This window comes from Amphibalanus amphitrite, unplaced genomic scaffold (assembly GCF_019059575.1).
Source record: "Amphibalanus amphitrite isolate SeventyFive unplaced genomic scaffold, NRLGWU_Aamphi_draft 000165F_arrow, whole genome shotgun sequence".
Lineage (NCBI taxonomy): Eukaryota > Metazoa > Arthropoda > Thecostraca > Balanomorpha > Balanidae > Amphibalanus > Amphibalanus amphitrite.
This window is the reverse complement of record NW_024881660.1, coordinates 353,030-378,554: the sequence shown is the minus strand read 5'-3', so window position 1 is coordinate 378,554 and position 25,525 is coordinate 353,030. Positions and strand designations below refer to the sequence as shown.

Here is a 25,525-nt window from a genome sequence, read left to right as displayed (position 1 = left end):
CAGTCGGGTGCGGGACCCTTAGAGCTGCTGGCTCGAACCCTTTACAGGCCGACAGGGGCTCTCAAGAGGTTTGCGGTGCCTTCGGGAGCCCTGTGGAGTCCTTAGAGACCAGCAAGATATATTCAAACGCCAGTGGGGCCCTCAGAGTCGTCGGTGTGGGGCCTTCAAAAGTCACCGGTGAGTGGCCGTCCGATGCGCAGGTCCCGTCTGAGGCCGTCAGAGGCTCCGGCGTTGAGCCCCCAGAGCCGCCGATAAGAAGCACTGGTTTCGGGACCTCATTCAAGGGTGCCGGTCGCACTCAGAGGTGGCAGTGTGGGGCCCTCAGCTAGGCACCGGTGTGAGGCCTTCACAGCCGCCGGTGAGGGCCCTCGCAGGCGCCGTTGTGGGGGCCTTCAACCATTGGTTTAGGGGGTCATCGCAGGCGTTTGTGGAACCCTTAGAGCTGCTGGTCCCTGATAGGCCGGTAAGGGCCCTCAGAGGCCGGCAAGTAGCCCTCAGAGGTCGCCAATAGGCCCTGAGAAGCCGGCAAGGGGCCCTCAAAGGCCGACAAGGGACACTAAAAAGCCGGTGTGGGGCTCTTATGGATAGAAGTGTGGCTCTTCGGAGCACATAAGGTGTTCTTCAGAGCCCTGTGGGGCCCTTCTGAGTCGAAAGATGCCAGCGTAGACCCTCAGCCGCCAATTGGCGTCGCAAGGCCCCTCGGGCCCGAGAGGCCCCCTGATCCGATGGGGGCACGTGCCCCCTGCTCCCCCCCCCCCCGATGCAGATAGAGAATGCAATCGGCGGTGCGGGCACAACAATTGCAATTGTTCCTTCTCCCGTCGCGAGGTCGCCCATCCGACCCATATCCCATGATTGTCAACCCTGGGGCTCGGGTCGGCAATGTACCGGCAAGGAAATCAGCTTTAGTTGAGTAAAAAAGTTATTAAGAGTCATTAGTTGTCATTACGTTCAGTGATAACAACTATACGGTGCCAAATGTACCCGACGTACAGCTTGGAGCCGGGCGCCGCCCGGTCTCCACCACCACCAGTGACGTCACGCTAATGCTTAGCGACCGGTCCATTGGAAATCGCGGGACAATTTTTGTTAGCGGGGTAGGTTGCGTTCGCGCTCCAACCCATTTTAAGCAATCAAAAGTGAGGTGCGAAAGTGGGTTAAAAATTGAGTGGACAAGCGGTTCCTTGAAGAGGGAATCGTTCGTTCACGAAGCTTAGAGACAGGTCAGAGAGATCGGCATATTCAGATGGGTTCGTGATTCATGAAGGTATTTATGTATTCCGATGGAGATCCGATGCGGTCCGGGGACCTATGAATGTGCTGTTCCGTAGGACCCTGCCGCACTGGCGATTCTCGTTTTTCTATTTTCGGAGAAGTTCATAATCTGTGAACTTTCTGCATTCCGAAGGCAGGCGGACTAGAGCGAATCGTCTTTTTCTTGTTGGTTTCTAAGATCTTCAGGTCTACATAGACATGCAGTGGAAACTGATGATCACGAGATGAACTATATATATATACATCTTATATAGCAGCCTATATACAAGCAGTGCCGCTTTAGACACAACCTGTGTTTTCATTTATCGTTGCTACTAACCCACAGGGTATCTATATGTTAATAGACATTGTTTTAGTATAATCACGATCATCAAATTTGCCCTAAAAGTTGTGATAGTTTGGACAATACCTGTGCGGACTACCGACCACTTTGCGTCGCAGTTCCATTGTGACGGGTAGTAAAGGAATCTTGGGTGGGACGGGTCACGGGAGTGCCCCGCTGGGGCAAGCCCGCCCAGCATGCGTGTTTGTATGTAGGTATCTGTAACAACAAAAACCTTTGGCATATCGACGCGTTTTTTCCAAACCCCACATCAGTTCTTCAGTAATTTCCGGGAAGCACGAAAGATCCATTTTAAAAAGCGTGCAATCATCCGATCCTGATCAAATGTGTGTCCGTAAGCTTTTTCTGGCATCGCCGGACCTGCCAAGACACTGATTGACCTGACCTGCCTTGAGAAAAACCGAGTGTCTACCTACCCTTTTTGAAATTTTCTATCCAGCTTATCGGACATTGGCAGGAGAACAGATGTGAGGTTTGGAAAAACGCGTAACATCTTAATCCTGGCAACGTTTAAACTCACGACGCGAGATATTTTGGAAATATACAAGTAACTAGAATCGCTCGCTGACCGTGCCCATCTGATATTGTACTAGTAGGCCACCATTGTGGTGGCCGTAAGAAATTCGGCGAATACTCATTTGAGTGTTCCCCTCCACGGAAATCTTTAGTAAAAGGCGAAAGATTTGTACGTTTTGAAGGGAAACCAGAGATGTCTTAGCTGGCGAATTTTCAGACTATATCATGTATTAGTGAAGTTTCCATAGTTAGTTTCAGGTCGATAGTGGCTAGTACAGCTGAATTTCGATGGTCTCTAGCATAAAGTGCATTGTAATATTATCAAATGGGACCCAAACCCTTCAGAAGATTAAGTCACTTAGAAATTCTTACATTCCCCTGTCAACAAAGCACCATATTTCTCCCGAAATTTGAGCCCCTCATTTTACCCCATCTAACGGGTGTAGACTTCACTGCAGCTTACCATACCTGCCACTCACTCACACGAACCTGCCCACTCGGGCTCATATGGCCACAACGCTGGTTCTAGAAACTTTTGCGTCCTGTCTTTTCATCATGCTTTGGAATATGCTACAACACTGCAAGAAAATCGCGTTAAGTACTTGTTAAACCACTCCCTATTTCACCGTTCAACCATAATGACCTCCCCTGAACCGCTCCTGGCGTCGCCCCTGCCGGACGCTCCCGGCGGTGACGCCTATGAAGGGAGCGGCAGTCGGCCGGCCGCCGCCGGGACGCGTATTCGCCAATTGTATTACACGAATCGGCCCATCAACTAGCGACATCTCTAGTGCGACGTCATAGCCAATAGCCATCCGCCGCGACAATGCATGCATTGAGGCTAGATTTGAGTTGAGACTATTTTTGCATTGTATATGGCTATCAGACATGAATGGGCGCCGTAGCCGAGTGATTAGAGTCTCGGTGTGATGAACGACAGGTCGGTGGATCGATTCTTGCTTCAGCGGTTCTTTTCTCTTAAAAAGAAGTCGGTCGTAGACGCGCATTTTTGGCCCCTACGTTCGCACGCCAATATCGTACGCCCAATAAATCTCTGACAAGTGTTCATCTGATTAAGGAATAAGTTGCAAAAGAACTGCAGTTGCAGTCTATACCTGAACTACCAATTTTGTTACGGCACTGTCGATATTCGTCAAAGTCGGAAGAGCTATTATGAAACACACTCGAATGACAACGGATTCCTGTATTATTTCATCGATCAGATAAGACATGTATAGAGATAAATTGATGACAGCCCGCCGTGAGCATGCAACTTAACAACCAGTCCCAAGTTATCTTCATAAACGTCTAATATAAATCTTTTGACTTTAACTAGATTCCAAGTAAGAGGACTTAGGTATCCCCCTGGCGGCTGAAATGTAAAAGTTATAGTTAGGGCATAGCTCCTATAGATGACGCTCTGACGGCTGGAAACTGATTATCTCGTCCCGTGATTACGCTAACAGCTATGCCGAACCTTTTTTTGTGCATGGTGATTCTTACACGAAAAGCTATCTAATAGCCTGCTTACCAGCGTGCGATTTTTACTTTTCATCTTAGGTTTCGCTACTTTTAGGTACTTTACCTTGCCAAGTGCCCACCTACTTTCAAAAGGTCAGCGCCGCCCCTGTCAATGCTGCGTGCTATCACCCATTGGCAGTGAGAAATATTGATCAATGAATGGCCATCGCCCAGCACCATTTGTCTTTCCATTGGCTACGTTCGCATAGTATGCACTATGCATTAGTGATGTCAATCACAGAAAATCAGAACACCGCTACCAAACCAAATACAAACAAAGACCATTGGAAAACACCGAAACCGAACCAATCGGTTGGACTGCAAATATCTATCTTATGCAACATATTCATTAGAAGAATGCCTACGTCTGATTTCTTAGGTGCACGCCGTTACAAATGTATAAAAAACGCACAATGACAGATGACACGAAAATCGAAGTCGCCGAGTGGATTCGAACCACCTACCCCTGAATCACCAGTCCGATACTCTAACCACTTCGCCACGGCAATAATGTACCTCATGTAGCTTAAATGTCAATAACTTAAAACCTAGCTTCATTAGACGCTACCAGGGCGAGGACCGAAAGTATGACGCCACGCTGACGTCACTCAGGAGGCAAGCTATTGGTTGGCCGATTCGTGTAATACAATTGGCGAATACGCCGCCGGGACGTGGCTTGACGACGCCGGGGACGTGGGGCTTGAGGCCCTCTGAGGACAATGTGGGCCCTCTGAGGCCGGTGTGGGCCCTAGCTGTGGCCAGCGTGGGGCCCTCTGAGGCCAGCAGCATTGGGCCCTCCGGTGCCAGGCCAGCGTTAGGCACTTTGAGGTCAGCGTGGGGCCCTCTGTCCCTTGACGTCTGAGGCTGGTGCTGGACCATCTGAAGCCAGCGCTGGACCTTCTGAGACTGGCGTCGAGCTATCAGAAGCCGCCTCGAGGGCCTCGACAGTCAGACTTCAGCCACTGCATGTTTGAGTCCTCTTATGCCGGAGTGTGCCCTTCCCTTAGAGGCCGGTATGAACCCTCAGCTGGGTGCGGGCTAGCTAGCAATGGGCCGGTTTAGGGTCCTCACGAGCCCACCTAAAGCCCTCAAGAGTCTGCATAGTGCGCGGACTATCAAAGATCCGTAGGCCCGCATCCTGCTGGGGTTCCTGGCTTTCCAGCTCCACGCAATGCTTGGGGCTGCTTGAACATCTCATTCAAGCTTGGCTCATGGGTCATGTAGCGACATACGGTAGGCGGCATTCTGAAGCCAACGTCGAAAATCACGAAGAAATTACTTCAGTCATGTTTCAGAATTCAGGTCAATTGAAAGTTGAACTCTTTGCACGAGGAGCTGATCGACGCATCCCGAAAACAAATGCTCAGAGAGCAGGATAATGATTGTGGCCTAGACTCCCGTGCCATTAACCCTCGCCCATGTAGGGGGGGGGTTGGTGCAACCCCCCCTGAGGTTTTTCGGAAATAGTGCAAAAACGGCGGCGCGCAGCGCCGCCAGATTTTGGGTACCTTATGGGGCAAACCTTGCGCATCTTTTGATAAAAAAATTTTGACCGGGTCATGTCAGGTCACGGAGTTATGACGTCACAAAGGGAACAGCCTCCGGCCGGATTTTCACAAACTGAGTGCCAACGCCCGAGGTTTCCTGCCGGTGGTACGGACATCTGTTGATGGATCGTGATGAAACTTCACATGCATGTTGGGGCAAGTATTGGCTATCATATGGTATAAGAAACTTGACCGGGTCAGGTCAGGTCACGGAGCTATGACGTCACAAGAGGAACAGCGTCCGGTACTATTTTTGAAAAGCGCCCGAACCACTATTTTGCTAATTCTTGTCACCTCAATGGGAATATGTAGCAATATTAGCTTCCATAGGGAGCAAATGGACCTCCCAAATCCAAAAATACAATCAGATTTCAAAAATTTAAATTTTGATTTTTCGAATTACTGCCGCCGACTGTGACCTTGCCGATTTCCGGCGCTCCCAACGCGCCATTTTTAGAGCTAGGGAAACGAAATACATACCAAACGATAGAGAATTAATCAAGGAACACGATAGATAAGTTTTCAAGTCGATATCTCCCACCGTTTTGCCGCAATCGCCGCGGAAAGTTGAAAAAAGTCTATTTTTCCGAAAATTTGACCTTTGACCGGTCAAAAGTAGGTCAAATGTTGACCTAGGACCATAAAATATACCACCAATCGCGAGATCTCGGCGAGAGCAATCCGTTGGTCTTTTCCGCTAAGCTCTACGACGCTCCGTTTTCAAACGCCAAGGGGGGGGGGTCGCACCAACCCCCCCCCCTGCATGGGCGAAGGTGGCAGATCGCCGTTTACGGGCGAGGGTTAAGCTCCTCCAGGACGACTCCCAGAGCAGCAACCAGTCTCCGATCTCGAACCTGTTCGGGGGCCAGTACAAGTCCACGCTGCGCTGCGTCAGCTGCGGGAACCAGTCAGCGAAGTTCGAGGCATTTTCACACCTCTCCGTGCCGATGCCTGCCAGGGCCAGTCAGTGCTCGCTCCACGAGTGCATCCAGCTTTTTGTGGAGGGCGACACAATCAGCGGCTGGACTTGCCCGGAGTGTCAAAACAGTGACGGGGCCACCAAGCGGCTTGACATCCGGCGTCTTCCACCAGTACTGATCATCCACATACAGCGCTTCTTCAACGACGGCGCGTGGAAGAAGAATCAGTCCAGTGTCCTGTTTTTTTTTTTGAATTTTGCATCCCCGCTAGCACAAGGCTATAGCAGGGGAAGGGAAGTTACTTGCTGGCAATTAGCCAGATCTTTTGTTTTACGTTAAGTTAATTGCCGGCTATTTTATTCCGGCCCAAGAGGCAAAGCAAAGACAAACTTTACGTTAGACCGGCTCATGTGGCGTCCGGTGGGTTGCAAAACAAAGGGAAGGCCGAAAAGGTGCCAGACAGGCGAGACCGATAAATTTGGTTACTTACATAGAACTTGCTGCTGTGACTTGCTGCTGATTTGTGTGCTGTTGTTTGGTGTGTGTTGTTGTGGGGTGAACTTTACCAGGAAAAGTCCTAACTAGAAAAAACCTGGTGCCTAACCAAGAGGGCAAAAACCTGTGCTTTCAGCCAAAGTACACAGTAAAAAAGCCCTTTCTTTAATTACGTTATATTACGTTACGTTATATCGCTAATGTGTATGTGTGTTTGTGGAGCTATCACCTTCATCCACTCCCGGGGGCCATGGATGCAAGCCACCTAGGCCGCGCCCGGGGTGTCCGGCCAGATAGCTTCTGTGTCTCGAGTGGGCCTCAACCTTTAAGAGGGATCCCTGTCGAGAACCGCGAGCTTACACACACATATGTATATACACTTGGAAAAGGCGGCGAGAACGAAAGCGAATGGAGGCAAAAACGAAGCGGATGGAAACGAAGCGAAACGAAGCGGATGGAGACGACGATGGGAGATCATAGGAACATCTATATACTGTGTGCAGGGTTTCGATCATATGCTATTTAAAAAAACCTGGACATGTCACCGCACTTGGCTACCAAGGATGCGCACCAACAGCACCACAGGTATCACCTGTACGGTGTGGTGAACCATTTCGGTTCCATGGACAGTGGCCACTACACAGCCTTCTGCCGCGCACCCACCACGGACAGATGGCACAAGTACGACGACCGTCAGGTGCACGAACTGGGCGGGGGGAGCGTGCGAAGCTCGGCCGGATACTTGCTGTTTTACTCGGCCATCGACCAGCGGCTATAGGCTCTGCCACTTCCCGCCCGTAGCCGAGCGAACGTTTAGTTCGTCCTCCATTCTTGAGGGCACTGTGAGTTTGTAACGTGACTGCAATGATTGTGTTACGAAAATATATTTATCCTCATGAAGCTGGAAAAAATTGAAAGTTCATGTCACCAGAGTCAAATCAAAAGTTAACCCGCGCCCCACTGGGGTCTGCGTATAACACGCCCTACTGGGGGGGGGGGGGCTATTCATAGCCCCCCCCTCCTAACTCCGAAACTACTGGGCCGATCGTCAAAATTCAAACGGTGTCTGATAGCCCCGGAAAAACTGTCGAGCGAAACCTAATTTCATTGACCTCGAGGTCACCGATGACGTCACAGGTCAGGTCAAAGTAAAAATTATTAGCATTTTGGCTTGTTCACGTTTTGGGCTCTGGCCGCCGACTTACAAGTCAGATCAGGCTCATTTTTGGTTCACACACTCGTGAACAGATGCTCTAGATACTCTGAGGGTACCAAACTTGTACTTTGATTTTCAGGTCAAGGTCAGGTCATCACAGGTCACGAAAATATTATATCATCCATCGGTCACGTGACACATGTTTTATGGTCCATTTAGGTCAGAGATCTCGAATTTGATGTCGTCTGTGTCATTCGAGGTCATTTTGAGTCAAATTTAGCTCAGGTCAAGTCACTTTCAGGTCAAAAAAGGTCAAATTTTGAAGTTAAAATTTTTCAACAAAAAAGGTGTCTATTGGATGCAGTTTGAGCTCAGGAACACGATGGTGCTATTTATATTGGCGTACGATGTCAAATTCATGCTGAAAAATTGATTTGAAAAATTAATAATTGTTAATTTTTTGCAATAATGCGTATAACTTGGCCATTTTTGAAGATATTTAGCTAAAACTTGCTAGAGTTAGTCATAATAATGCGTTCTATCACATATATTCCGGTTTTTTCGAAAAGTCAAAAATTTTTCGAATAAAATGTAAAAATATAAATTTTGAGTTTTATTATATAAAATTTTCGAAATTTTCAAAATTTTGAAAATCCGAGATAGCAGTTTGATAGCGCAGTCTATTTTGAGTCCTCTCATGCAAAGAAATTGGATCTAGCTTAAAAACTGAGCTCTTGGGAGCGATTGCCGCGGTTCAATGTTTTGCGTCGAAATCGGCCGAACATGACGTCACTCTGACGTCATTTACGGCCGACCTATGGTAGGTACGAAGTTCAAATTTTGACACAAAGTGTCAAATTGATGCAGCCGAAGTTACTGAAAGTTTGGCGTCGATACGTTAAGCGGTTTGGAAGTTATTGCAGAAAAACGGGAGGGGGGCTATAAATAGCCCCCCCCCCAGTGGGGCGCGGGTTAACTTTCGCCTATTTCGACTTTTTCGACCCTCCCCTCCCCCACCATGGCAAAGTTTGCCCTCGAGGATCTCAGGGCGGATATAGGACCCACGGGGCCACTGGGCCTCCGAAGCCTGCGTCATGTCTGGGGTCCTCAGAAGTCAACGGCATGGAGCTCTTACGAGAATGGCGCGGAAACAGCGCGGCTCCTCGGTGACCAGCATGGCTCCTACCGGTCTGTCAGGAGCCAGTGGAGGTCATCAGAAGTAGTTACGACAATTACTTTTGATGGAGACACGCTAGAGTGATAGAAGATCCTGAATGCATTCAGCTCAACAATACTCTTCGACTTATGGGCAGCGTGACCTTTTTCTGACAGAGCATGAGCTTGACCTTGGGTCAAATTATTGACCATTCAGCGTGTCTCGGCAAGAGAAACATCATAGTGGTAATTTAAGCAAGATCTTCCGAAGGCATCACTGACGGAGGAGCGGGAGCAGGCGTGTTAATCGAGAGGCCGGACGGCGAGGTGACGGAGCTCCGCATCGCCGCTGGCCGCCTCTGCTCCAGTTACAGAGCGGAGATGATGGCGCTCCAAGCAGCTACCGACTACCCAACAGACGACCCCGCACACGAGGAGGACCAGGTCATCTTCTGCGCCGACTCCATGGCGGCACTCGCGCGCCTCCGTGAGGGACCGGTGGCGCATTCGCCGTCGACCTGCATCAGAGCCGTGCCGGTCACATGGGCAGAGGCCGTCAACTATCCGCACCGGGTGCCAGGACAAGATGTGTACGGCAGCGTGTGCAGGCCTCTGCCGAGAAGAGCCGGTCTCGCCAAAGGCTGCTGTTTGCGACTTCCGGTCCCATGTTTGTGGCATACGTCTGGTCCAGCCCCGACTCCCAACCTCGTGGACCGTGTCCGCCCACGACGGCGGCTGGCCGACAACTGGCGTCCAGGGTATATTGAGTGAAGGGTAGGACGAACTTTGGTAGGAATTTCTAGTATAACTACTAGAAAACTTACTATATGTGGTCGGGACTAGCAAAAAGTTAGTCCAAACTAGAATATGGTAGCGCTTATGGTTGGCAGTCGTGACGCGCACGTGACATTCATTTCTTAAATTTCTTAAATAACAGGTTTTAGGGGCCGATTAGTGGGCAGATACATTCAATTAACTATTAATAATTGATTATGCAAACATTCAAGAATCTACATCATTCAATTCTAGCCAAAATCACGCGGCGCTCCCAGGATTCGAACTCACGACCCTCGGATCCGTAGCCCGATACGCTACCGACTGCGCTACCGAGGACCGCGCGTGGACGATCGGAGAGGCGGATCGCGGGTGCTGGCGTGCAGAGAATTCTTTACCCTGTACGCCGTAGAAGATCGGCTGGGTTTCGTGAAAAATGGTAGAGGAATTGTCGAAAGAAAATTCATCGATCTATCATTTGAGACTAAGAACCATTGATTCTTTCAAAGGTTGACCGAGATATCGCTCGCCGAAAACAGGCCATTTAACATGTAAACCCTATGGGCTGGTAGGAAATGTACGCCGTGGAGCAGCAGTGCTACCAACCAACTTCGGCGGGGGCCGACTGGCGTCCGCCGCCGACCGGCACACAGTGAGCGGGCCACGCGCCACCAGCGGAACAGCGCGGATCGGTGGCGCAGTGGCGGCGCCAGGCACACCGAACAAGGGGGCGGCGCCTCCAGCCGATCCATCGGGAACAGTGATACTTGGGAGCAGTTTTGCTCAGTGCGCCGTTCAATGTTTGTTAAATTTTTAAAACGAGCAAGCAATGAACATGATCAGTTAAACGCCGTCGATAGGGAGGACCTATAAAGCGATAGTTGTGCCAGGTCTACTCCTCTACCAAGTAACCGTCACTAGAAACTGTAGCTGCCATAGTGATAACAGGTGGCGCTTATTCAACAGGACAAAATATGATCAGGTTTTTATGGATGAACGCTTTAAAAAATAACTTTTCATGGTCGCAAGTAGCACAATGGTGAGAGTCAATACAAAACGTAATTGAAAATAGGTCTAAACAGCCAATATATTTTCAGAATCACATGTTATGTGCGACGAAAAGTCGTAACTGACAGCACAGTCCACTCAAAGCATGCATATAGGTGCAAAAATCCGCGGCCAATCCAAGACCTTACTTCTACAGGATCATTTCTATAGGTCTTATCGCGATCATTCACTCGAATTTTCGCGTATCTCAAACCGCGATGAGGAGTTGTGGTGAACTCTCTTGAGCGGGAAGCGGATCATTAGTTGCCATTTTGGGTGATTTTTGATCATTGAAGACCGTTCCGTCATTTGCCTTGGTAAGTGACGGGGGAGAGTTCACGTTCTGAGTGGTTTGACTCATTATCATTTGAACGATGCGAGATGGTGGAAAGTTTGCATACTTAGACATCTTACATCCCATGTCGGGAGGTGATCTTGAAGTGGAAATACGATAAACTATCTGAACATTTAACCCGAACCGAATGTGTCTTTCGATAAATTCCTTCGATATTTTGTGGTAGACTAGCGTCTTATGTCGGAAAACCCAATTTTTAGTTGTTCCTGGCCTGTCGGTGGAATCAGGTCAGGACGCTTTGGAACTTGATTGATGCTTATCGTGAAATTAAGCAACGTTTTCTGACTCTCATTGGTGTCTTGCCGTCTCGCTACCTCATTTTTCTTTCTTTCAGGAAGACGCCGGAAGGATACTGAGTGAGCGTGCAGAGACGCGACTCAGCTGCTCCCGAGTCATCAGCTAAGTGGGAGCAGAGTGACTCGGCTGCTCCCGAGTCACATACTGAGTGAGCGTACAGGGACGCGACTCGGCTGTTCCTAGTCACCACGTCACCAGTCACCGTGTCTGGGCGACTGTGAGCGGCACTACCTGAAGCCGAGCCCGGAACACCGCTGTCCAGCCATCAGGTGACCAAACAGTGACACATTGAGGAGCAGAGGTCCGCCGGAAACTATAACAACAGCTACCGAAAACGGCTCCTTCTCCGGACCGGAGTGACGGGGCTGCCCCCGCCCAGGGGCACCTGAAACCCCGTCTCCACGCACGGCCATGGCCCCAGCGCGGATCCCGATAGGCGGCGGAGCGGCGCTGGCACCTGGGACTCGACTGGCGCAGACCGGAGCAGCGACTCCGGGCGCCGCACCCGCCGCCCGGCGGCCAACGGATGGAAGATGGCGCCGGAAAGATGGCGCAAAATGCTGATGCTGACATTCAGGAGTAATTTTGCCAGTTTTTCTCACGATGAGGTGATAGTCATTCAAACCACGCTGTCCTAAAGAGGTTGGTGTGATGGAAAAGTGATGGAACATATAAGCTTTATTGCTTAAAATTCATTTTGCCGAAATGACCACTCAACGGCTAAAACTAACAATCTTAAAACTATGGCAGATGACATAAGCCGAAATTTCCCTGGCAGAGATGGTTTTGCCAGCGAAATTTCGGCGGTTGGAAGGGTGGCGTTGGATCCAGAGCTTTATTTGCTTCCCGCAACCATTCTTCATCATCAAAAGGAACCAGTGTCCCTGTTCGACGTATCTGACAGTCATACAGTCTGATCTGTATGATCTGACAGTCTGATCTGTCATGTGGAAATATGCTCAGCGTTGGCAGACGGCCTTGCTCGTAAACCATCCTCTAAGCCACGGTTCCACGGTATCGGATGCTCCGCCGGTGCTAGCGGTTCCTCCGGCGCCGTGCCTGGCGTCGCCCCTGCCCACAGGGACGCGGCGGCGGCGTGTCCCGTGGCAGAGGCACGGCAGTCGGCCGCCGACCGGCCGGGCGGCGGGTGGGGCGCCCGGAGTCGCTGCTCCGGTCTGCGCCAGTCGAGTCTCAGGTGCCAGCGCCGCTCCGCCGCCTATCGGGATCCGCGCTGGGGCCATGGCCGTGCGTGAAGACGGGGTTTCAGGCGCCCGTGGGCGGTCCGGACTCCGGTCCCCGCATGACTCGGGAGCAGCTGAGTCGCGTCTCTGCGCGTTCACTCAGCATCCTTCCGGCGTCTTCCTGAAAGAAAGAAAAATGAGGTAGCGAGACGGCAAGACACCAATGAGAGTCAGAAAACGTTGCTTGATTTCACGATAAGCATCAATCAAGTTCCAAAGCCTCCTGACCTGAATCCGCCGACAGGCCAGGAACCAGGGCTGCGGAGTCGATGCATTTTCGGCGACTCCGACTCCGGCTTTCAAAAACCAGCTCCGACTCCGACTCCGACTCCGGGCAGAAATGTCGACTCCGACCGACTCCAACTCCCGACTCCGACTCCGCAGGCCTAGCAGGGCTGCGGAGTCGACAGATTTTCGGTGACTCCGACTCCGACTCCGGATCGGGTTTCTAAAATCGACTCCGACTCCGACTCCGGTCACAACTGTCGACTCCGACTCCGCAGCCCTGCCAGGAACAACTCAAAATTGGGTTTTCCGACATAAGGCGCTAGTCTACCACAAAATATCGAAGGTATTTATCGAAAGACACATTCGGTTCGGGTTAAACGTTCAGATAGTTTATCGTATTTCCACTTCAATATCACCTCCCGACATGGGATGTAAGAAGTCTAGGTACGCAAACTTTCCACAATCTCCCATCGTTCAAATGATAATGAGTCAAACCACTCAGAACGTGAACTCTCCCCCGTCACTTACCAAGGCAAGTGACGGAACGGTCTTCAATGATCAAAAGTCACCCAAAGGGCACCTTATGAACCGCTTCCCGCTCAAGAGAATTCACCACAACTCCTCATCGTGGTTTGAGACACGCGAAAATTCGAGTGAATGATCGCGATAAGACCTATAGAAATGATCCTGTAGAAGTAAGGTCTTGGTTTCGCCGCGGATTTTTGCACCTATATGCACGCTTTGAGTGGACTGTGTTGTCAGTTACGACTTTTCGTCGCACATAACATGTGATTCTGAAAATATATTGGCTGTTTAGACCTGTTTTCAATTATGTTTTGTATTGACTCTCACCATTGTGCTACTTGCGACCATAAAAAGTTATTTTTTAAAGCGTTCATCCATAAAAACCTGATCACATTTTGCCCTGTTGAATAAGCGCCACCTGTTATCACTATGGCAGCTACAGTTTCTAGAGACGGTTACTTGGTAGAGGAGTAGACCTGGCACAACTATCGCTTTATAGGTCCTCCCTATCGACGGCGTTTAACTGATCATGTTGATTGCTTGCTCGGTTTAAAAATAAAACAAACTTTGAACGGCACACTGAGCAAAACTGCTCCCAAGTATCACTGTTTCCCGATGGATCGGCTGGAGGCGCTGCCCCGTTGTTCCGTGTGCCTGGCGCCGCCACTGCGCCACCGCGCCGGTCCGCGCTGTTCCGCTGGTGGCGCGTGGCCCGCTCGCTGTGTGCCGGTCGGCTGCGGACGCCAGTTGTCGGCCAGCCGCCGTCGCGGGCGGACACGATCCACGAGGTTCAGAGTCGGGGCTGGACCAGACGTATGACACACACATGGGACCGGAAGCCGTAAACAGCAGCCTTTGGCGAGACCGGCTCCTCTCGGCAGAGGCCTGCACACGCTGCCGTACACATCTTGTCCTGACACCCGGTGCGGATAGTTGACGGCCTCTGCCCATGTGACCGGCATAGCTCTGATGCACGCCGACGGCGAATGCGCCACCGGTCCCTCACGGAGGCGCGCGAGTGCCGCCATGGAGTCGGCGCAGAAGATGACCTGGTCCTCCTCGTGTGCGGGGTCGTCTGTTGGGTGGTCGGCAGCTGCTTGGAGCGCGATCATCTCTGCTAGATGTAACTGGAGCAGAGGCGGCCGGCGGCGATGCGGAGCTCCGTCACCTCGCCGTCCGGCCTCTCGATTAACACGCCTGCTCCCGCTCCTTCGTCAGTGATGCCTTCGGAAGATCTTGTTTTCACTACCATTTCACTACCATTTTTCTTTCCCAGTTTCACTCTTGCCGAGACACGCTGAATGGTCAATAATTTGACCTCCGAGGTAAGGGCACAGCACACTCCGACATAAGATGACTCAAACAGGCATAATGGCTGAAGTCTGACTGTCGAGGCCCTCGAGGTGCCCTCTGATAGCTCGACGCCAGTCTCAGAAGGTCCAGCGCTGGCTTCAGGTGGTCCAGCATCAGTCTCAGACGTCAGAGGACAGAGGGCCCCACGCTGACCTCAAAGTGCCCAGCGCTGGCCTGGCACCAGAGGGCCCAATGCTGCTGGCCTCAGAGCCCAGAGGGCTCGATGTTGGCCAAAGCTGGGGCTCACGCCGGCCTCAGAAGGCCCACATTGTCCTCAGTCAGAGGGCCTCAATCTGGTTTCAGAAGGCCCCACGTCGCTAGGCGGGGACCCCACAATGGCCTTAGGGGGCCACACGCCGGGGGCCCATGAGGGGCTTGGCCTCGGGCCCTACGGTGGCCTCTTATGGCCCTCGAATGGCAAGTTTCAGATACCGTAAGGTGGGGCTATTTGAGACAGTGGGGCTATTTGAGACAGTATTTAAAATCGCTATGAAATGAAGAGCGTTCTAAATTTATGCTTAATTTTTGCTGAGGCGATTTACTGCTCGATTCCACACCTTCCTGAGCAAAAATATCACATAAAAATCAAACGCTCTTCATTTTATAGCATAGCGATATTAAATACTGTCTCAAATAGCCCCACTGTCTCAAATAGCCCCACTTTACGGTACTTTGTGCGTCGTTTGACTTTATAGATCCCTGGGTCAGTATTTCGGATGAGGCCCTGCCCTGAACGTCGTTGCTCTTGACACAGTCAGCTGGCCCACTTGTGTCTAAAGCCAAAGGGGGAGGCCATGACCACCCCCGGATACGTCACTGCTACTGGGTATGCTGTCTAGTGTGTGTCCCAAGCATCACACCGGACGACATTTCGCAGACACACAGACAGTCCCCAGCCCACACACCGCGCCGACCACCAACGCTCCGCCCTGGCGGTCCCGGCGCGGCGGCGGCCGGCCGACTGCCGCTCCCTTCATAGGCGTCACCGCCGGGAGCGTCCGGCAGGGGCGACGCCAGGAGCGGTTCAGGGGAGGTCGTTATGGTTGAACGGTGAAATAGGGAGTGGTTAACAAATACTTAACGCGATGTTCTTGCAGTGTTGTAGCATGTTCCAGAGCATGCTGAAAAGACAGGACGCGAAAGTTCCTAGAACCAGCGTTGTGGCCATATGAGCCCGAGAGGGCAGGTTCGTGTGAGCGGCAGGTATGGTAAGCTGTAGTGAAGCCTACACCCGGTAGATGGGGTAAAACGAGAAGCTCAAATTTCGGGAGAGATATTATGCTTTGTTGACAGTGGAATGGAAGAATTTCCAAGTGACTAAATCTTCTGAAGGGTTTGGGTCCCATTTGATAATATTATAATGCACTTTTTGCTACAGACAATAGAAATTCAGCTGTACTAGCCACTATCGACCTGAAACTAACGATGGAAACTTCACTAGTACATGATATATTCTGAAAATTCACCGCCCGAACCATCTCTGGTTTCCCTTCAAAACGTACAAATCTTTCGCCTTTTACTAAAGATTTCCGTGGAGGGGAACACTCAAATGAGTATTCACCGAAATTCTTACGGCCACCACAATGGTGGCTTACTAATACAATATCAGATGGGTACGAATGGTTAATGAACGATTCTAGGTACTTGTATAATTCCAAAATATCTTGCGTCGTGAGGTTAACGTTGCCAGGATTAAGATATTGCGCGTTTTTCCAAACCCCACATCTGTTCTCCTGCGAATGTCCGATAAGCTGGATAGAAAATTTCAAAAACGGTAGGTTTGAACTCGGTTTTTCTGAAGGCAGGTTAGGTCAATCAGTGTCTTGGCAGGTCAGGCAATGACAAAAGAAGCTTACGGACACACATTTGATCAGGATCGGATGATTGTACGCTTTTTAAAATGGATCTTTCGTGCTTCCCGGAAATTACTGAAGAACTGATGTGGGGTTTGGAAAAAAACATGTCGATATGTGAAAGGCTTATGCTGTTACAGATACCTACATACAAACACGCATGCTGGGCGGGCTGCCCCAGCGGGGCACTCCCGTGACCCGTCCGTCCCACAACGGGACAATGGCACTACGGCGCACAGTGGTCGGTAGTCCGCACAGATAGTGGCCAAACTATCGCAACTTACCAATATCGGAATACCTGAATGCATGTACTGAATATTGAATACATGAATAACGAACCCATCTGAATATAATTCTTGTCTCTGAGCCTCGTGAACGAACAATTCCCTCACAATGTTATTCGTTCTCTACTGCATTATCTAACCACTTTCTTATCGCATTCATGATTATTTAAAAAGGGTTGGAGCGCGAACGCAACCTACCCCGCTAGCAAAAATTGTACTCCCGAGTTATCCACATTTGGGATAATCGCAGGGGTCAACCCAACCGAAGTGCAATGGAAGGGCCTCGCCCTGGGGGAACCGCCTTCATGATCACGGTATCCCCTGAGCCAGGTAAGTATGAGTTTCGCCGTCGAGTTTTCCGTATATATCCCATTGTCACTGATGAGTACCTTTTTCCAAGTAGACAAGCATTGGGTAGCCTGAAGCTCATACAGGATACTATCAGCGCAAGCTGCATTGGTATATTTTTCAAATATCTTGCCTTCTAATGGGCTTGTGCATTATAAATTTGAGATAAGTCACTAAGCAAATTTTCGTAGAAGAGAGTATAGAATTTGGTACTCTACACCACGCCCTCTATGAGGCGTAACGGAAGCTAAGCTTCAGTGTAAGTCAGAGGCCAACAACCTGAGAAATCCAGGATTCAAGATCATAAGTCATAACACCACATATAGGTCCAGTTAGCTCTCTAACTTTACCTTAATTATTGCAATTATCGACTTATTTAAAGCTACAAAAGTCAACATTGATTGATTGATTTTTTGAATTTTGGGCATTTCGGCCATACTGACCATTTCATGCCCTTGTTGTGTTATTCTATACTAAACTGTGGATTTCTTATAGTCTTGTGAAAAGATCTGTGTTTCGAAGAAAATGGAATAAAAGATCTTGCAAACCGTCTTCTGAGTCTCCAAGAATTGTAGCCAATGTGAATGGTAAACCGTGCCTGTTGCAATGGTTCCGGAGTTGGTGCCTTTCCCTTTCGTATTTTGGACACTGGATGATTATGTGATCGACTGTAACCGGGGTTCGGCATACATTACATGTTGGTTGAGCATCTTGTTTGTAAATGTAACTGTGTGTGTACCAAGTATGTCCCAAGCGGAGCCGAGCTAATACCTTTTCTTCTTCCCTATTGTTTCTGTTTGAACTCTGCCATTCAGTAATATCTTTTTTAATACGACGAAGTTGCGTTGCTCGAGTTACCTCCAACCATTGTTTTCTCCAAAGACCAAGTGTTTTTTGTCTAAGAACTGTTTTAATGCTTTGATATTCAATTGGAATATTTGTGATATGTGTAAGTGCTAGTGCATTTCTGGCGTATTTGTCGGCTTGGACATTGCCATGTATGCCGCTGTGCCCAGGGATCCAAATAAACTTGATTTGTACACCATTCGTTGATAATGTTTGATGTAAGTTATATATGTGTATGTGCAATGGCGATGACGGATGCTCGTTTTGTAAAGATTGAATAACCGATCGGGAGTCGGTGCATATTACTACTTTGTTCCATTGTTTGTTTTGTGTGAGTTTCAGTGCTTCAAGCACCGCGTGCTGTTCTGCGGTGAATATACTTGTTTCATTTTGTAAGCGGATTTGAGATACTATTTGCTCATCACCATTGTAGAAAATTGCATTGGACGTGCGATGACCACTTTTCGAACCATCTGTGTAGATGAAGTGGAAGTCCTGGAATTGCTCACGTACTTGGTAAAATTGTTGCTGTACTTCTTCTACTGTCATATGTTTTTTCGAGCAATCAAAAAGGAATAAGACTTCCCTGTCTTTTCTACGCCATGGTACTATGTTAAGCTTCGGAAGTGGTAAAATGTTTGGTTGGATGTAGTTTAAGTCAGTAGAAAATTTTCTAGCTCGAGAAGCAATCGTGAGGCCGGATCTTCTCTCTGCCGGACCTAAGTAATTGTGATGTATGAAGGGTAACACACGAAGAGATGGGTATGTGCTGTGATATGGATGATATGAAAGTTTTGCTATAAAGCGTAATGATTGTTCCATTCTTCGAATTTGCAGGGGAGGCACGACCGCTTCAACCTGAAGAGATGGAATTGGAGTGGTCTTCATGGCGCCAATGGCGATACGAATAAAGGTGTTCTGTATGGTGTCTAATTTTTTAAGTGTATTTTCACTGGCCCCTGAATAAATAACTCCTCCATATTCTATGATGGGCAAAACTATGGCCTTGTACAACCGAAGCATGGTTTTCCTATCCGCTCCAAACTCCGTGCCTGCTATGCACCTGAATAAATTCAGAAGTTTGGAGCATTTGGCTTTAACATGTTGTACGTGTTTTACCATGCTAAGTCGAGAATCCAAAACCATTCCGAGGAACTTAAATGAAGCTACACGTGGAATAATGTTGCCAGAGAGCCGAAGATGGGATGTATCACGCATATGAGTATTTTTCGTAAATGTCATGACAGCTGATTTGGCTGGTGAGAAAACGAAACCATTTTTTCGAGGACCATCCATCTATGTTATTCAAAGCTATCTGTAATCTAGGAATGGAGTGTTCAGAATCAGAATCTGTACACCAGATAGCACAATCGTCTGCGAATAAAGAGCAGCTAATACCTTGAGGAACTGTGTCGAAGAGATCGTTAATCATTATATTAAACAAAATTGGAGACAAACAGCTTCCTTGCGGCAAACCATTTTCAAGTGAATAGATATTGGAGTGCAGGGAACGACACCGTAATCGAAAGTAGCGCATACCAGAAAGAAATCCTACTAGATAGTGAGCCAGGTGTCCTCGTAAGCCAAGACGATGTAGTTTCCAAATCAGTGCAGGTCTATATACCATGTCATATGCTCTGGATATGTCTAAAAATACTGCAGTTGTGTGTCTTTTGTGTTTAAATGCCTTCCTGATGTCTGTTTCTAGTCGTACAATATGGTCACATGTGGAATGATTTTTTCGAAAACCACTCTGAAATTTTGAAAGTAAATTATTTGTCTCTAAAAACCATTCAAGTCTTTTACCCACCATCCGTTCAAATATTTTTCCGAAACAGCTAGTCAACGATATCGGACGATAATTCTCGGGATTTCTCCTATCTTTCCCAGGTTTGGGCAAAGGGATAACATTTGCCGATCGCCAGTCTTCTGGAAAAATACATCTTGTCCACAACTCGTTCAAAGTAAAGAGCATGAAATTCAAAGTATTGTCGGGTAAGTGTCGGAAGAAAGAGTAGTGTAACTTATCTGGCCCTATTGATGTGTTTCCGGTGGAGGAGATCGCATCAAGTAGTTCCGATAAGGAGAAAGCGTCGTTATAAGTTTTCTGTGTTGTTGGACCTAAATGCATTCGGAGGTAGAGTAGACGTTTCTTCTGAATTCTTCAATAAATCCCGCTCTATAATTCGTAGTCGAACTGTAGCGAGAAAATGTCCTCTGCTATTGTATTTACCACTTGTTGTGGTTCCGTAATGGTTGCATTATTTATGTGAAGTATTGGAAGGCTGGAAAATGTCCTTTTCCCGGAAAGCGATCGGACCAGTGACCATATTTTGCTTAGTGGCGTCTGTGTGTTGAATTGTGATAAAAAGGATCGCCAAGATGCCTTTTTGCTTCCCTGATGATTCTTCTGCATTTTGCTCTTTCTCTGTTACGTAAAATTAAACTTTCCTCGTCGCGGAGCCGCAGGTATCTTCGAAAAGCCCTTTTCCGTTTGGCCAACGCCCTAGCTACTTCCGAAGACCACCATGGAACTCGTTTCCTTCCTGGTGGCGTCGTGGTTGGAATCGAGTTGTTTGCGGCTGACAAAATTGTGTTTGTTAAAAAGGTGATCCCTTGTTCTGGAGAATGAAACTGTTCGTGGTCAACCGCACAAAACTCTTGAAACTTAGCCCAGTCTGCTTCTTCAAATTCCACCGAGGAATAAAAGCGGAAGTAGCATCGTCATCAGATCGGAAAGTTGTACACAGCTTGATTAGATAGTGATCACTGTGGTGAACATCTGTATCCACTATCCAATCAAAAGGGCAGCGATTTGTGGAGAACATATCGAAAGATCGATTGCAGATTCACTGTTGTGTGCTAAAGAAAAATGTGTGTTTTCTCCTGTGTTAAGGAGAACCAGGTGATTCGTGTCGAGAAAGCGTTCAACTATTTCACCGCGATCATCGGGTACTCTAATGTTACGGCCCCACATCGGACTGTGGGCATTAAAGTCTCCGAGTAAGAGAAATGGATGTCGGAACTGTGCTATTAGACGGTTGAGATTTCTTTCAAGTGTGTGGTTATCTGTGTTCGGAGGAATGTAGATGGAGCAAATGTCTAAATTCCGTCCGTGCAAACGGATAGTGCAAGCCACCGCTTGCAATGGAGTGTTGAGCGTTATCAAATCATGTACGTAGTCATTGTTGATGTATAGAGCGGAGCCGCCGTGGCGCCGCTCTCCTTCAGTCTCATCGTATCGATATAGCGAATAGTTGAACAGCGAAAAGTTATATGGATCGGTTGGAAGTAACCATGTTTCTTGTAGCGCTATTACTATGGGTGCTAGTAGAAGGAAGATCATTTTGCTTTCGGCCCAGTTCGAAACTAGGCCTCTGCAGTTCCACTGGAGTATGCTGTTTATTGTTGTTCTAAGAGAGAGTACCTGTTTGTTACACCACGACGGGGCGAAGCCCAACTAGACGCACGGTTGTGGCCCATTGCTACTCGGATAGGTGGACGTGACGTGCGTGTGCCTGAGGACTGTCTATCCTCTGATGGAGGCTGGGGGCGGGGTCCCTTCGTGCGCTGGACCCTCATCCATCCTGCAGTGGAGCGACCGGCTCCGGTGGAGGGCTTTGGCTGCTGACCGATCTCCTGTGAGACCTCGGGCTGTGAGTCGGGAGGGGAGGAAGGCATTGGGTCACCAAAAATGGTCTCGGTTGCGGCGTTGGTGTTCGTAGATGTGGTCGTAGAGGCAGTCAGGGGTTTCAGACACTGAAGAGGAGGGAGTGCTGAGATCGGGTCAGTCTGAGTACTGCATGAGGTGGTCTCTGTACGGGCGGCCTTGGCATAAGACCGACCAGGAGCCGGAGTGGCTGTTTCGGCTTCCACACGGCGACGAGCGTCGGGGTACGAGCAGCCGGACTGGGCTTTGATCTCACAGATACGCTTTTCCTTCTTCCACGTGGGGCACTGTGAGGACGAGACAGAGTGATCGGGGCTACCACAGCTCAAGCAAGAGACCGGCTTAGTACATTCGGAGCTTTCATGAGGAGCCTCACCACATCTCTGACAGCGAGCAGCCTGGCGACAAGTGGAGCTACCATGTCCAAATCGTTGGCACTTGAAGCACCGGAGTGGGTTTGGGATGAACACCCGGACATCTTTTTTGAGCCAGCCGATGGCTATCTTTTCGGGCAGGGTCGTGGTGTCGAAAGTGAGGACCAGCAAGCTGGTGTCCCGTCGCTGGCCATCACGGAAGGTCGTCAGTCGTCTGATGTGGGACACTCCCTCTCCTCTCAGCTCGGACAAGATCTCAGCTTCGGACATGTGGCGCAGTTCGGGGGCGAAAATCGTGCCTTTAGAGGAGTTGCGAGCCTGGTGGAGAGAGACTGTCACCTTCTGACCACAGAACATGGTTGTCTTCAGGAGTGCTTTGGTGTCCCTTCGATTGTGAGTTTTGATCACGAGAGTGCCGTTAGCTGGAGCTTCGATGTCTGAGCCATGCTGCCCACATATAGCAGCGATCTGCTTCTGAGGCCAAAAAACGTTAATCTTCCGGAAAGAGAAGTCACTATCGCTAGCCTTCACTACCAGATAAGAGCCGTCGAGAGACAAGTACGGTTCGAGCGGAGAGCGATCGACAGAAGCACAGGCAGGTGCGTTGGCCAAGTTCGTGCGCGGGTCAGAGCTCCGGGAGTGGTCGGTGGACGGGCGAGGGTCATGGCTCCGGGCGAGGTCGGTAGACGAGCGAGGGTCAGAGTGCCGGGCGGGGTCAGAGGTCAGGTCAGCGGTCAGGGCGTGGTCAGTGGACGAGCGAGGGTCGGTACCGGGTAGATCAGTCGAAGGGTGGGTAGAGGAGGGGGGTTGACGGTCGGGCGGGAGTCGGTATCCATGGCAGAGGGGGAGTAGGGTCAGGAGTAGGATCCGGAACTGGAGGGGAGTCGGAGTCAGAGTCGGTATAGGAATCGGATAGCGCGCGCTGACGGCGCCGCTTCCCCATGATGGGCAACGGGGTGCGGTTGTGGACATAGAGATCAGGATTGGACGATTGGAAAAACTGATGTGAAGTGGGTGGTGGGTGCAGGAGAAGCTCTCAAACAACCCGTGAAATGCCAACTGCCGGAGCAAGTTAACGATCACCTTAGCCTGTGAAAAGTCAACAATCCTCACAAGCATGACTTCCTTCAGATAGTACAATAGTACATCTACTAACAGCGAACTCTAGCGGGCTACACCACCGCCATCTATAGGACGTTGGTGGGGTGGATAGATTATAGCAGCGACAGCGGATTAGCGAGCAGCACCACTGCCACTAGTGGTGGTTTGTGAAACTCGCCACCTATCCAGAGAATCATATTGCACGAGTTTGTTTTGTTTGCTTTGTTGGGCTTGGGAGTTGGGTTAGGCCTTTTCGGTCCATTAAGACCATTGCAGAGCCGGGAGGATAATGGGAATTAGGGGGAGACATTGGTCTGGGCAAGCACCCTAGTGAGTCGCCGGGGCTGAGGCCTGAGCCCATCAAATTAGACAGGCCGACCTGCCCCTGCCCCCAATGTATGTTTTCATTGCACCCGGCTACTGCCTACTGGTGTGCTCCCTTGGAGCTGCGGTGCGCTCCAATGGGAGCCGCCCGCATGCAATAAAGTTGCATACCCAGCCCGGTACAGGGGTTGAGGCGTGGAGAAAGGATCTGAATGTCCTGAGGATGGAAACGACGAAACAGGTGGCATTACATGAGTGTTTAGACTTCCCTTTCGAAGTTTGGTCATCCGTTCCGTCGTTTCCATCCTCAGGATAGTCAAATCCATCGCCTCCACGCCTCTATCTCTTGCTCCGGGATGGACGGGCATTTTTCCCATGCGGAATTCAGGAATCTCCCCTTGGATATCACGCGGCACGCCCGTAGCCGGGTGCGGTGTTGAGGGGCTGGGTAGCCGCCCAGACCAGTGCTCCTATTATCCCCACAAAAGACCCTAATTCCTATTATCCTCCCGGCTCCGCAATGGTCTCATAAGACCAAAAGAGCCTAAGCTAACAAAGCAAACAAACAAACGAGGTTTAGCAAGTAGCAACGTAAAATCGTTGATCTCAGCTTTCTTCTTCACCATGAAGTGTGGCTGTATTTCGAAATTGGGTACTCGCGTTGCACATTCTTTGCTTGGCTATTCTTAATCTTGGCCTTGGAGACCTGTAAGATTCTGACAATCAAAAGCCCACTATTAGATCACATAAGCCAAAATTTAACTGGCTAAACATCTGTTGTTTCGCTTTAACCACATATTTTCGAGGAGGGAAACGCTCAAATGAGACAGCAATGAGTACACGTTTCAGTGCACTTCAAGCACCGTCAAAGTCAATGTGTCAAATCAAATTTCATAAGAAACTAGATGGCCATGATTGTTCGATAACTGTACCTACGTTTCGATAGATATTGTTGATGAGGCCATTAGTTTGGTTATCAAAACTTGAATGCTTATATAAGTAGGGTTGAATTGGGTTGTTACTTCATTAAACTGTATGGTACGCATGTACGGCTTTTCGAGGAGCGCTGTAGATCCGAAGGTTGGGACTTTGAATTATTTAAGAAAAACGGCCGCCCGCCGACAAACGCAAACACCGCAAAAAAAACGCGCAAAATGGACGCCCGAAACACCAACGCAAACATCGCAAAAAATAAAAAACAACCCAAACGCACGACCGCCGCAAACCGCAAACAACACCGCAAACGCCGCAAAAAATGAAAACTGCCCGCATCGCACGCACGACCGCCGCCAACCACAAACGCCTCCAAAAATCGTGGTGAGATTACGGTTAGTTAGTTTTAGGTGGAAATTGTTGGTCAGGTTAACTGGATGACACATTATTGTTACTAAACGCGAGTTTCTCTATAGTCAATGATGTCTATATTATAGGCATTAACTAATGTCTGAACCGGGACATATGAGAATGTGATCGGGGGACCCCCCCCCCCATCCCCCACCTACCCCGTCCACCGCATTGGCGCCGTGGCCGTCTATAACCAAAAACATGTTAAGTTTTGGGCTTTGGCAATAACCAAAATATTTAATGTAAAGTAACGATAATTATTTTTAATTTCCAGCATAGGTGCATTCCGCGGTAATCCTACCAAAACCATAGGCGGCGGAACGGGGAGGGTACCGGGGCACCGTGCCCCCCTTTGATTTTGGCATTTTAACATTAGCCCTATGGGCGTTGCATGGAAAGAATGGGACCAAAAGTCGGCAGTGCCCCCCCCCCCTTAATTGAAGGTGTTCCGCCGCTACTGACCAAAACCCTACGGCAACTCGCTGCATTGATAAGGACAAGGTAATGCTGTGCTTTATGACAATCGTACAGAAAAACAAATGTAAAAAAGTAGATGGCTGTACTCACCAAAGAAGAAAACGGCGCTAACCCTCTCAATTCGATCGTGCTTTGACCTGAACTGCCTCCCATGTT

At 49.4% G+C, this 25,525-nt stretch overlaps 5 non-coding genes across 5 annotated transcripts; 2 read left to right on the top strand and 3 right to left on the bottom strand.

Annotated features, from left to right (window-relative positions):
* Window positions 1–2,212: 2,212 nt before the first annotated feature.
* LOC122383514 lies at window positions 2,213–2,330 on the bottom strand. Its single transcript, XR_006256850.1, has one exon. It is a non-coding gene; the product is annotated as a U5 spliceosomal RNA (small nuclear RNA).
* Window positions 2,331–10,888: 8,558 nt separating this feature from the next.
* LOC122383517 lies at window positions 10,889–11,101 on the top strand. The gene has a single exon (XR_006256853.1). It is a non-coding gene; the product is annotated as a small nucleolar RNA U3 (small nucleolar RNA).
* A 2,262-nt stretch (window positions 11,102–13,363) lies between these two features.
* On the bottom strand, window positions 13,364–13,575 carry LOC122383518. Its single transcript, XR_006256854.1, has one exon. It is a non-coding gene; the product is annotated as a small nucleolar RNA U3 (small nucleolar RNA).
* A 2,648-nt stretch (window positions 13,576–16,223) lies between these two features.
* On the top strand, window positions 16,224–16,340 carry LOC122383515. Its single transcript, XR_006256851.1, has one exon. It is a non-coding gene; the product is annotated as a U5 spliceosomal RNA (small nuclear RNA).
* Window positions 16,341–17,056: 716 nt separating this feature from the next.
* LOC122383512 lies at window positions 17,057–17,223 on the bottom strand. The gene has a single exon (XR_006256848.1). It is a non-coding gene; the product is annotated as a U1 spliceosomal RNA (small nuclear RNA).
* Between the last annotated feature and the right edge of the window lie 8,302 nt (window positions 17,224–25,525).